The sequence below is a fragment of the Callorhinchus milii genome, unplaced genomic scaffold (genome assembly GCF_018977255.1).
Source record: "Callorhinchus milii isolate IMCB2004 unplaced genomic scaffold, IMCB_Cmil_1.0 Scaffold14, whole genome shotgun sequence".
Classification (NCBI taxonomy): Eukaryota; Metazoa; Chordata; class Chondrichthyes; order Chimaeriformes; family Callorhinchidae; genus Callorhinchus; species Callorhinchus milii.
The window spans coordinates 16,217,707-16,230,980 of record NW_024704755.1 but is presented as its reverse complement, the minus strand read 5'-3'; positions in this window follow the sequence as shown (position 1 = coordinate 16,230,980).

Here is a 13,274-nt window from a genome sequence, read left to right as displayed (position 1 = left end):
GCCATGTTGACTCTATCTATTGCGATGCCCTTTCCTTCTGCATCACAGCCACGCTTAGCACAGCCGCCGAGACACTCAGCTTTAGTCTTTGTAACGATTCTCAGTCTGCCTCTCCGCCCCCATCCTCTGGAACTCCATCCCACAGTCCCTCCGCCTCACTCGCTCCCTAGCTTGCCTCCTTCAAGGCACGTCTCAAGACCCTCCTCTTTGACCAGGCCTTTGGCCACTCTCTTACCCCCTACCTTCCCTGCCCTTCTGATCTCAACCCCCAGCTCAGGTCCATATCACTGACTGTCAAACACCTTGGGATGTCCTCCTGACGTGAAAGGCGCTAGGTAAATGTTATTTGTCGTTGTGTGTGTGTGGGGGGGGGGGGTTGGGGGGGTGCGGAGAGGGGAGGCGAGTTTTAGGGAGATGTGTGTGTTACCGGGAGCTGAGCTCCCCCCCACCCCTGCCCCCCAACTGGCTGAGGAGCCCGATCCAGGCAGTAGTACTCAGAGAATTCCATGCCGCTTCCTCTTTACACGGAGCATTCCAATGGGCTGAATCACTTCCCGCTGATTCTCGGCATTCGGCATTCCAATGGATCAAATTGCTTCTCCTCCACTGCTGTTCACGCAGCTCCGAAGGGTCTGAATTGCTTCCCAGCCTGCTCCATGCGACCTCCGCACCCGTTAGTAAATAAATGGTAATAATCCTTGTGTTTGATACCCAGCGCCTTCTCACATCGTTGAGATGTCTCAAAGCTCTTCACAGAACACACCGTAAAGTGGGTTGACTCAGCGGGCGAAAGTGCTACCAGTGAGCCAGCCTGACACACTTAACATTTAACTTCTTAAAGCAATGTCCTACCCTCTTTGCTAAAGGCCCAACGTTTACACTTACAGCAGTGTCCCCCACACAGTCGTAGATTGAGTGAGCCATTCCCGGGCAGAGCGAAACCTTAGGCAGGTTTCCTTACTCCACACGCCTGTGTTTACCCAGCGATAAGCAGAAACCCGGGTGTTAGTCGATTGTCGGATCGCTTTACGGGGGTAATAATCCCTCCCCACTTGAAGGGCTTTGAGACATTTCAAAGACGTGATAAGGTGTCAAATGCATGGTTATTGTTATTATTATTATCTCCCCCTCTCTCTTGCCCCCTCCCCCTCTCTCTCTCACTTGAGCTAAAATTAGTGACACATTGACAGACTGACTGTGAGATTGGGCTGAGCTGCTCTTCTGTTGCCTCCAATCTGATGTAGTTCTCTGGACAATGAACGCCCCTCTAACCCTCGACATTCCTCAGGACCACAAAATGACCTCTCAGGTCGGGGTGGGGGGTGGGGTGTCAGGGGTTAGCCTGGCTCAAAGCCAACTGTGTCCCTGATGAGCTGTGGCTGGGAGGTGAAGTGTCTGTGGAGGGAGTGATTGAAGCTGTTAACACTGGCAGCTGGTGGATTGGGCAGAGAGCAGTGGTGGAGCAGGGCTGCCTCGGTGGGATTACACACGGACAAAGCAGCTCACTTTGGGTGGCCCACAGTCAGCCTCAGCAGCTAAAGCTTTCTATCCTGACCCGATCCCAGCGCTGACAGACTGTGCTGTCCTCTTGGCTCAGGATCATCCTCCATCAACGCTGTCTCCCACTCAGATGCAAACGGGCCAAATGGCCTCCTTCTGTGCTGTATAATTCCATGAAAGCCTTTAAGTCTACCCCCACTAACCTCCCTACCCCCTGGTTATCCCCCCACTGTCCATCCACCACCCTACACCCCCTACCTACCCCTCTTATACATCTCTAGGAGGTTCCCCCTGAAACATCTCCTTTCAAGACAGAAGAACCCCAAGTTGTCTAATCGTTACTCATATCTCGTTCCTCTTACACTGGGGATCATCCTCTGCCTCTGTGTGGCGCTGCCCAGGACTGAACGCAGTGCTTTGGTGCAGTCTGACCAGCTGTCTCAATGATTTTACAAACGGCTCTGAGCTCCTTTCCGCACAGCCCACAAACTGTGCAGGTGAAGCCGACTGTTCTTGGAAATTGGCTCGGCTCACAAACCCTCACCTTGCTTGCTCCCTCGCGCTCTCTCTTTCTCTCGTTCCCTCTCTCGCGCTCTCTCTCTCTCTTTTGGCAAGCAGTGAGACTACCAGATCACTGCCAGGCTCTCCAGCTTTCTTGTGGTTTAACTGTCTTATTGTTTGGTTGGATTGCAGGTGCAGGGAGAGGAAGGAGGGAGAGGTTTTTGATGGTGGGGGGTGGGTGGAGGTAGAGTTCTTTCTCAAACGATCACCCATCTCCAACCTCCCTTTCCTCTCCAAGGTCTTGGTGCCCAGCTTCGCTCCTTCCTCTCCCGTCACTCCCTTCACATACCTCTCCAATCGGGTTTCCGTGCCGCCCACAGCACAGAAACAGCTTTGGTCACAGTGACAAATGACATTTTGTCCACCTGTGACCAGGGCTACCTCTGCTTCCTCGTCCTCCTTGACCTCTCTGCTGCCTTCGACACTGTCGACCACTGTATCCTCATGCACTGCCTCTCCTAACACTTCAACCTTCATGGTTCTGTCCTTGAATAATTCAGATCGTACCTCTCACACCGTCTCCACTTCATCTCCACAGATCTATAATAATCCTTGCATTTGATATAGCGCCTTATCACATCTTCGAGACGTCTCAAAGCGCTTCACAGGATATACTGTAAAGTGAATTGATTATATTTTGCAGGTGAAACATGGCAGCCAATTGCTCACAGCAGCGTCCCACACGCAGTCATGGATTGATCTCACCTTCACCTGAGTCAGAAGATTTCCGCTGCAAGCCTCATGTTCAGCTCATGCAGTTCTGTGGGAGCACATCATTCATTGTCGGAGGTGCTGTCCTTTGAATGAAATGTCAAACCGAAGCCCCATCTGCCTGTTCAGGTGGACGTTAAATAATCCATGACACTAACCCAAAAGAGAAGAGTTCTTCCCAGGGTCCTGGTCAACAATCCCTCAGGTAAAATTGTTCATCCACTTCATGGCTTTCTGTGGGACATCAATGTCACTGCACTTGGCCAGCAATTCCCTTGTGAATGCTTTGAGATATTCAGATGTTATAGATGCTGTGTTAGGTACAGTACAATTTACATTTCTATAGTGTCTTTCACATCGAGAGGATGTCTCAAAGCGCTTAAAGATATAAATATTATTAATAAGAAGAAGCCAATGCTTTTATAACCGTGAGTCATTTGGGGCCTGTGGTAGCTATTTCTCTACAATTGTGTGATGCGTTAAATCGGTGTCAGGGTTAGCAAGTGTCTTCTCTCAGGGATCGGATTGAAATGATCCCAGACTAAACAACAACAGCACATTACTTTTACACACACAGCGCCTTTCATGTTAGAAGGACGTCCCAAGTTGTTGGACAGTTAAGGGACTGCATCCAAGATGGGGATTGGAGTCAGGTAGGGTGTGGAGGGTAGGTGGGGTTGGGGGTAGGAGTGTGGCTGATGCATTGTCAAAGAGGAAGAAGTTGAGACTGGCCTTGATCAGAGCAGGAACCACAGCATCAATCTGACCTCTGCAGATCTTAGCCTCTCCTGTCTGCATCGTGAGCCAACCCAACCTCCAGTGTAAACCCAGCAGCTTAGCTCCCCTGAGCAGGCATTCAGGCATCTATACTCCCAGCCCATCTACACACACATTGTCCATCTACAAATCCGCACACCTTGGTTTGTCGATCACCTCTCAGGAGAATAATGTGAGGCAAAGTGTTTGGCGGGAGCAGCCCTGAGATGTACAGAGATTCACTCCAGCCAGGCCCTGGGGTGGGACCGGTGCGGGGGGGACAACTCATAAAGTGAGGTCCAAAACCCCAGCTCTAAATTACTCACAAAAATACCAGGCTCTGAAAGACAGGATGTCAGATAATTAGCTGCCTGCCTGCCTTCCTGTTTGTAGCCGAGAACATTAATGACAGATGGTGGTCAAGAAGAGAACTCTAATGTTTAGTGATAGGAGAGAGGGGTCACGGACATGGCTTCTAAACACTGAGGGTTATGTCTGGATCACCTGAAAGCTAATCTGTGTGTGTAGGCAGTTACTTTTGAAATACTGAAAAAAAATCTTCCGAATTAATAATAATCATTGCATTTGATACAGTCCCTTATCATGTCTTCTAGACGTCTCAAAGCGCTTTACAGGATATACTGTAAAGTGAATTGACTGTATATTTTGTGGCAGCCAATTGCGCACAGCAGCGTCCCACAAACAGTCGTGGATTGAGCAACCAATTTATTATTTATTTAATTTTTTTGAAGGAATTAATATCCTTGGAAATGCAATCCGCCAATCCACTAACAACCGGGTATCTACTTACCGCTGGGTAAACAGAGGCGTGTGGAGCAAGGAAACTTGCCCAACGTTTCGCCCTGCCCGGGAATCGAACCCAGGTCTCTCGCTTGCGAGGCGAGTGCTCTAACCACTGAGCAACACAACTCTACTCACCATAACCAATATGAGCCAAATCCACTCACCATAACCAAAGTGTAGTTAAAACTACACTCAGTCTAAGCCAGGAAGCAGACCACCATGTCGAGGGTGGGATGTGGGCAGAGAGTTTGCTGGTGTGCTGATCACCAGTGTTAGAAAGTCCCCTGTCCACTGAACTTGGGAGGAAATTGACTGTTGGGTACATGTTTGTTTGGTGGCTTATTTGCATAACTGATTCACAGCCTGATTTCCTGCACTCAGTCCCCAGAGAAGTGGCTTCCTTTCAATCCTTCAAAAAGTGTTCGTTTTATTCTTCAAGAAGATGGGTCTCGCTGCTGCCACTGCTGTTAAGCTTTCCCACCCTCTCCACCTTGCTTATTCCCCACGCCACCACCCACCACCTCCGTTCAACTGGCTCCGGACTCCTGCTCGTCCCTCATCCCCTCCGTTCCGCCATCGGTGGCTGTTCTTTTAGCCATTATGCTCCACAACTCTCTCCCTCAATCCCTCCACCTTTCCCCCTCCTTTTCTGTTTTCAGAACGCATCAAGTCTTCTTCGACCATGCTTACGGTCACCTCCTCCCTCCGGCTCGGTGTCAGACTCCGCCACTGTTAAGTACTCCAAGACGCATGGAATCCTGTAGCTCAGCTTAAAGCATTTGCCTCTCAAGCGACCGGTTTCGATTCACGGGCAGGGCGAAACGTTGGGCAAGTTTCCTTACTGCGCACGCCTCTGTTTCCCTAGCATTAAGTAGGAACCCAGTTGTTAATCAATTGTCGGTTCGCTTTTCCTGGGGTAATAGTCCCTTGAAAAACAACAGTCACTCAATCCACGACTGTTCGTGGGGCGCTGCTGTGCGCAATTGGCTGCCGCATTTTGCCCACAAAATATTCAATCAATTCACTTTACAATATATCCAGTAAAGCGCTTTGATACATCTCGAAGACGTGATAAGGCGCTATATCAAACACAAGGTTGATTATTATTACCCTGCGTGGGGACGCTATATAAATGCAAGTTGTTGTTGTTGGGTAGAAAGGTCATCCTGGCTCAGTCAGTAGCCCTCTTATCTCTGGGCAGGAGATAGTGGGTTGAAGCTGACGCTCCACCAAGTACAGTGGGAGAGGAGGGGAAACATTGTTTTGTTGGACATGCCACCCTCGGGGTGGGATGTAACACCAAGGTCCTGTCTACACCGGTTGATCTGTGATATTGTGTCTCATGTCTGGCCGGGACCTTAGACAAATTGACTTCCTTTGTATTGCCTTCTGATTTGCTATTTTAACACAGACTTATTAGCCTTTGGTGCCACAGTGAAATACTAAGTGAAGTCAATTTGCAATCACAGTGAAAACGTTCAGGTGGTGCAAGTGTATGATATAACCAGCCTTGTGATGATATGCGAAGTGATACATTCATACATGTTTAGAGTGAGACATACGCAAAAACTGAGAGACCGGGAAACCGACAACATACAGATAGTTAGTTAGAGAGGAAGAGATACACACACAGAAAGGCAGAGAGAGAAAAATAGAGAGAGACACACACACAAAGGCAAAGAGAGGCAGAGCCAGACAGACAGAAAGGGAGCTACATACACATACACAGAGGCAGACACACACACACTGAGGCAGAGACAAACACACACACATTGAGTGGACTGACCTCCACATTCTTTTCATATCCACAATGGATCGGTCCCAATTAGAGTGAATGTGGGGGTTACTCCGACCTGTCACCTCACAAGGCTGCACTGGCTGTGGTAGTTGGGGGCCCTGCTCTTGAGTCCTTGGGAAACCTGGTATTTACCAGGACCTCAGCTGTCTTTAATTGGGCTCCAGTCAGCTCTCCAACGTCAGCTCTCTAAAGAGACCAGGGCTGCTGCAGGTGAAGCTTTGTGTTGTTAGACAGTGGTAGTAAGTTCTAATAATATTAATAATCCTTGCATTTGATGTAGCGCTTATCACATTGATGAAACGTCTCAAATTGCTCCACAGTATGTGGTGTAAAGTGGATTGACTGTATTTTGTGGGTGAAATGTGGCAGCCAATTGCGTGCAGCAGTGTCCCACGAACAGCCACGGATTGAGTGACCAAATGTTGTTGTATTTTTTTGGAGGGATTATTACCCCCGGAAAGTGATCCGCCAAACGACTGTGAGGAGAGCTGTCGGGATAAAAGATAATGGACTTCAGTCATGTGAGCTGTTCTTTGTAACAATGTTCAAGCTGTTTGTCTGTTTCTTTCTCGTTATCCGCAAAACCCCCAGTTCAGCTCCATGGAGCTTAGTCCCCCCCCCCCCACCCAGGTAGGATAGATACTAGTTGGTGAGGCTGTGTTGAAGTAGACATTGTGCTCAGTATCTAACCCGTCCTGTAGCTGATCTGGGAGGACTGGATGGTCAGTGTAGAGGAAGTTTTACTCTGTATCTAATCTGTCATTGACCTGGAAATGACTGACAGACAGTGTAGCTTTACTCTGTCTCTAACCCGTACTCTCACTGATCTGGAACACCCGGTGTAGAGGGAGCTTTGCTCTGTCTCTAACGTGCACTGACACTGTCACTGGACATCCTAAACGATGGTGTACCGTTTCCTAAGGCTAAAGCCCTTCACGCAAGATTTGATGATGGGTCTAACATTTGGATAGTGCTTCTTTGTCCTGTAGTTGGACATCGATTCTGAGCCGGAACAGTGTGACCCCTGTTTGTAAATCCCCCATTTCCTGTTTATACTTTGTTATTTTAAATAACGTTTGTGGCCGAGGCAAATACCTTTGTGAGGATTTTGTTATTTGCAGCATCGTACCCCTGGCTGGGGAATCTCCACTCCTGTGGTCTCCCTGGCTTTATTTTCCTACTCACCCGATACCTACCTCTTTACTTTACTTTCAGTGCATTTTGCTCTCGGTTTTTCATGAAGATGATTCTTGTTTTAATAATAATTATAATAATCCTTCCATTTAATATCACATCTTTGGGACATCTCAAAGCGCTTCAAAAAATATACTGTAAAGTGTTGTGACCATACATTTTGTGGGCGACAGCCAGTTGCGCACAGCATTTGACCCTCAGTCGTGGATTGAGTGACCACATTATTATTTTAAACTCACTTCTCTCGATTTTTGTTTCGATTTAAAAAGGTGAGAATTTGAAGGTGTTTTTTCTGCAAAGGACAGAAATATATGTGTGTGATCACTGTTAATGCTTTCTAACCCACCACCCCACACACACACACTGACACAGAGACAGCGACACACACTCACACAGAGACACACACGTCGAGACACACACACGTAACAGTGACCTGTCTAGGCTGTACCTCCAGTGCAGTGCTGGGAGAGCAGTGCATTGTCCAAGGTACCATCCTTCAGATTATTTCAAAAGGACCTTCGTCATGATAATAATAATGCTAATCCTTGCATTTGATGTATCGCTTTATCATGTTGTCGAGACGTCTCAAAGTGCTTCACAGCATAGACTGCAAAGTGGATTGATTGTGTAATTTGTGGTGAAACGCGGCAGCCAACTTGCGCACAGCAGTGTCCCACAAACAGCTGTGGAGTGAGTGACCAATATTATCTGGGGGATTGTTGACCAAGACCCTGGGAGAGAGAAACTCCCTTCTCTTTTTAACTAGTGCCATGTTTACATCTCATCCGAAGGACAACACCTCCGACAATGTAACCCACCGCCCCCATGTCCCCCCAGTACTGTATAGAAGTGTCAGGTTTGACTATTCGGTTCCAAGTCCCAATGTGGGGCTTAAACTTACAACTTTCTGACTCAGAGGTGAGAGTGTTTACCCACTGAACCTGACTAATACAAGTTCAGGATTTGGGGAAGGGCAAGTATAGGAAATGGAGCAGGAATCCTGCTTTTACATAAAGGAGAATCAATAGCTGGCAGGAAGCCGTGTGGACACTGGACTCATTTAAGATCCCAACCCTACCATGTAACATCATCACATTGTTTCCTAAGCGAGTCTGTTGTTCTGGCCTCTACAACTGGACCTGGTCAATTGATTACAACGGACTTCTTTTCTTCCAGCCACCAGTATCCAAACTTTATTTTGCCTGATAGTGAGGGCAGCTCTAGACAGTGCTATTGAGCCTTTCTATCTTCAACCGCTCCACGTCCCCCACCCCAACCTCATCCGCTCACACGTAACATGGCTCAGTTGGACCAGTAGTGCAGTGATATTTCATGTCTATTGATTACCTTCCCATGAGATTACATCAGAGGGCATCAGAGCCACCAGCCAGCTTGTTCCATTGGCCAGAGATAACCCTGTACCTGCTCGTTGATGCAACCAGCACCTATTTGAACCTTGTGACTCATTCGCTCCTTGTCTTCCTTTGCGGCTCCTTATCTGCATTTATTGCGCCAGCCTTTTGATGTTGCTTCCCACCCCCTCGTACCTCAATTGCTGGATGCCTTAGTATATTGCTGGAGCCACACCCAGCACTAATCTCCCGGGCCATGCCACCTCTCTCCGAGCTGCTGCTGTGAAATGAGCTATTTATAAAGCATCTTCTCCTCCATCCTATTCTCATGGGCATTCCACATAGCCTTCCTTAACAATATCCTTCTGCTCCATTTTGGTGGAGTTTCATCCTTTTCCAGCCACTGGCCTGTCTGTGAAAGGAGCTATGTAAGTGCAAGTTAAGAACACTTCCTTTTGATCTTGCCTTCCTTGAGCCTTAGGTTGAAACCCATCTTCTCAAAAACAACAACTTATACAGCACCCTTCACGCGGGGCAGCATCTCTGAGCGCTTAACAATGGCACTTCTTGACACCGAGATGGGGAGGGGCGGGAGGTGACCATAGGTACGGTCAAAGAGGAGGGTCTTCAGGTGTGACCTGAAGTTGGACAAGATGGAGTGATTGAGGCAAGGAGGTTCATGGTTTCAGGGTGTAGCATAGTTTCATGCTGAAAGCATAGCCGCCAATGGTGGGGGCGGAGGGAATGTGTAGGAAGCCAGAAACCCTTAGTGATGGGGGTCGGGTAGAGCAGAGAGGTGTTAGCAGGTGCCTAGATCATAATAATAATTCTTGCATTTTATATAGCGCCTCATCACTTCTTTGTGACGTCTCAAAGTGCTTCACCGAATATACTGTAAAATGAATTGACTGTGTATTTTGTGGGCGAAACGTGTCATCTTAGTATCATGTTCTGTTCTTTGCTTTTCTTTTACTTTTCTTCTCTCTGATTGAAAACAAGATCAATGTGGGAATTGGATATTTGAAGAGCAAGAATATAACCAGGGAAAGAGCAGGGAATTGGTGGTTTACATTAGTGAATGTTCAGCCATCGTCTAATGCTCAGTTGTCCGTGGAATCCTCTATAAACTCCCTGTGGAATTGGTGGTTAGAGCACTCACCTGGTAAGCGGGAGACCTGGGTTATATTCCCGGGCACGGCGAAATATTGGGCAAGTTTCCTTACTCCACACGCCTCTGTTTACCCAGCAGTAAGTAGGAACCCATTTGTTAGTCGATTGGCGGATCACTTTTCCGGGGGTAACAATTCCTTGAAAAAAACTATAATAAATTTGTCACTCAATCCACGATTGTTTGTGGGATGCTGCTGTGCACAATTGGCTGCCACGATCCGCCCACAAAATATACAGTCAATTCACTTTGAGACGTCTCGAAGATGTGATATGACAGTATATCAAATGCAAGGTTTATTACTATTATAATAATAATAAACCGCGCCCTCCACTGTAAACAATACCTTCCGGTAGAAATAGCGCACCCCGCTAAAAAAACGCTGATAATGACGTTTCTTGCGCTGTGAGTGTGTGTGTCTCTCTCTTTCTAAGAATGTGTGTCCCTCTTTCTGTGTGTGTGTCTCACTCTCTCTCTGGCTCTGTCTCTGTGTGCAGGAGGTGGTGAGTTCTTGCAGCCCCACAGTCAGGACACTGGCTCTGAGTGTCTGTTTTTTATGAATTTCCAGGCCTTTAGGGCTTGCGCTGGTGCCCCACCCCACACACCCACCCCACCAAAGAGTTTTTATGAAAAAGGAAATAATTTCTTTTTTGCAACAGTCTAATACGTGTTATTTCTTCATGATTAGTTTTTAGCAATTAAGTTTAAAAAAAAAGTAGGTAAAACATACCTCAATAGCACCAATCAATTCCCTGCAATTTTCCGAAAAACCCTCAAAATTTCCCTGCAATCCTGTCAGAATTTCCCGCAATTTCGGGCAAACATTTCCACCCTCTTCTATTGGGTCAGGTTATCGGGGACTAAGGATCAATTGGTAGCAGCCCCTGTGATTACATTCCTGTGTGTATTTGCCAGACTCAGTACACTGTGACCTCCACATGAGCTCACGAGAGATTCGTAACAAAGTGTGGAATGAGAAAAATCCATTCAGCATATTGGCCCGATCCTCCCATGGCGCATGTCAACCCCAGCCCACCCCACCCTCCGTGTACCTCATCACAGTTACACTTACCACCTGGGGAGAAAGTTCTTCAGGAGGGTGCCCTGTGCTCCAAATAGAAATTGAGCAAAACGTGCAATACATGTGTCCGCTAATGAACGCTGGCCTCCTTCCCTCCACACACGTACATATTCTCTCTTCCCTCCTCTCCTTCCCCGGCCCCATCCTCAGCAGCACACTAACTCCCGGTATCCTGTGGAGTATTTGTTCCCCTCAGAGGCCTTCCCACAGCAACACCTCCTCACACCAGATACCTCATTGTGATCTTGCACAAATCGCCTTTTCTTCAATTCTGCTGCAGAGCGAGAGGCTAACTGAGGCAGAGAAGCAAACATGTTTTTTTCCCCCACTAACGGCCTATAGAAAGCTTCCCCCCCACCCCCGAGTTATTGCTTTCGAGCTTCGCTCCTTCCTCTCCCATCACTCCCTTCACTTCCCCTCCAATTGGGTTTCGAATTCAAGATCCTCATCCTCACCTACAAGGCCATTCACGGCCTCGCTCCCTCCTACCTCTCCGACCTACTATCCCCCTACCTACCTGCCCGTACCCTCCGTTCCTCCGGCTCCGGTCTGCTCCACATCCCCGCCCCAACCGTCCTACCATCGGTGGTCGGGCCTTCAGCCTCTCAGCCCGAGGCTCTGGAACTCCATCCCCAGTGCCTTCGCCGCTTCCTCCCTCTCCTCCTTCAAGGCCGGTCTCAAGACCTTTCTCTTTGACCGAGCCTTCAGCTCCCCTCTCGACTCTCTACCCCCTCCTCGCTCCTTCCCTTCCCTCACCTTGACCATTTCCCCCTTTCTCGCTACCCCCTTCCCCTTACCATTTACCCCCCCAATGCTCGGGTCCTGACCCAACTGTCCAGCGCCTTGGGACGTCCTCCCGACGTGAAAGGCGCTCTATAAATGGAATCTTGTTGTTGTTGTTGTTTCCGTGCTGCCCACAGCATATTAGTGATTTTGCCTCTCTGCCTCCTTGTGTTCCTTGACCTCTTTGTTGCCTTCGATACCGTTGACCACTCTTTCTACTGTTGAACGTCAACAAGACCGAGGCTCTCCTGATTGGTTCCCATCAGCACCTCCACACCTCAGGCACTGACAGCATCACCATCCATGGATGCACTCTCCACCTCACCGAGCCAGTCTGGAACTTTGGCGTCTTGTTTGACCCTCAAGTGTCCCTTCTACCCCACATCCGTCCCATGACCCGATCTGCCTTCTCCCACCTCTGCAACATCGCCCAGCTCGGCCGCTGCCTCACTCTTCAGTCCGCCAAAACCATCTTCCACGCATCACACCTAGGCTTGCCTACACCAACTCCCTGCTTGTCGGCCTTCCCATCTCTTCCCTCCACAAGCTGCAGATCATCCAGAACTCTGCAGCTTGTGTCCTCTTCCCACCAGGCTCCATGACCCCATCATCCCCACACTCGCCCAGCTCCACTAGTTCCCCATCCCCCAGAGGATAGAGTTCAAAATTCTCTTCCTCATCTTCAAGGCCCTCACTGCCTTGCCCCTCCCTACCTCTGCGACTTGCTGACCCCATATCTCCCTCCGCTCAGCAGCCTGCTCCATGTCCCCTGCCCAGTCCACCCCGCCATCAGCGGTTGTTCCTTCAGCTTTTCTGAACTGCTGAGTGTTCCCAGTGACTTCTGCTTTTATTTCAGACTAGCTGTACCCTTTGCAGCTATGCTTGCAACCAGTTTCATTTAACCGGCCTTCTCTCTTTCACCTGGCCTTTTAATTTGTCCTTGAAAGGCTTGATCTTTGCTTCTTAGACATCTTTATCCTTTAAGATTAAGAAAATGTGCTAGTGAACTTGTTAGCTTCCCTTGTGCACATATTTGTACACATATCTTTTTGGGAGGTCTTAGTGGGAAGACTCCTGTGGGAAGACTCCAGGTTGGGAGGACTACTTGTTAGGAGGACCTGTGTTGGGAGGACCCTTGTTGGGAGTCCATATATGTGTGATGACCTTGTTTAGGTCATGATAGGAGATCCCCTCCAAAAAAATATGCCCATGACACTCCCCCATCCAAGACCGTTCTGATGATCATTTATTTACATCAATTGGTTATTGCGTTCTTGGCCGACAGACAGACAGACAGACAGACTTGCAGTTCACAGGCAGACACACAGACATTTCATCTTTATTAGTCTAGAAGAGATAGATAGATAGATAGATAGATAGATAGATAGATAGATAGATAGATAGATAGATAGATAGATAGATAGATAGATAGATAGATAGATAGATAGATAGATAGATAGATAGATAGATAGATAGATAGATAGATAGATAGATAGATAGATAGATAGATAGATAGATAGATAGATAGATAGATAGATAGATAGATAGATAGATAGATAGATAGAT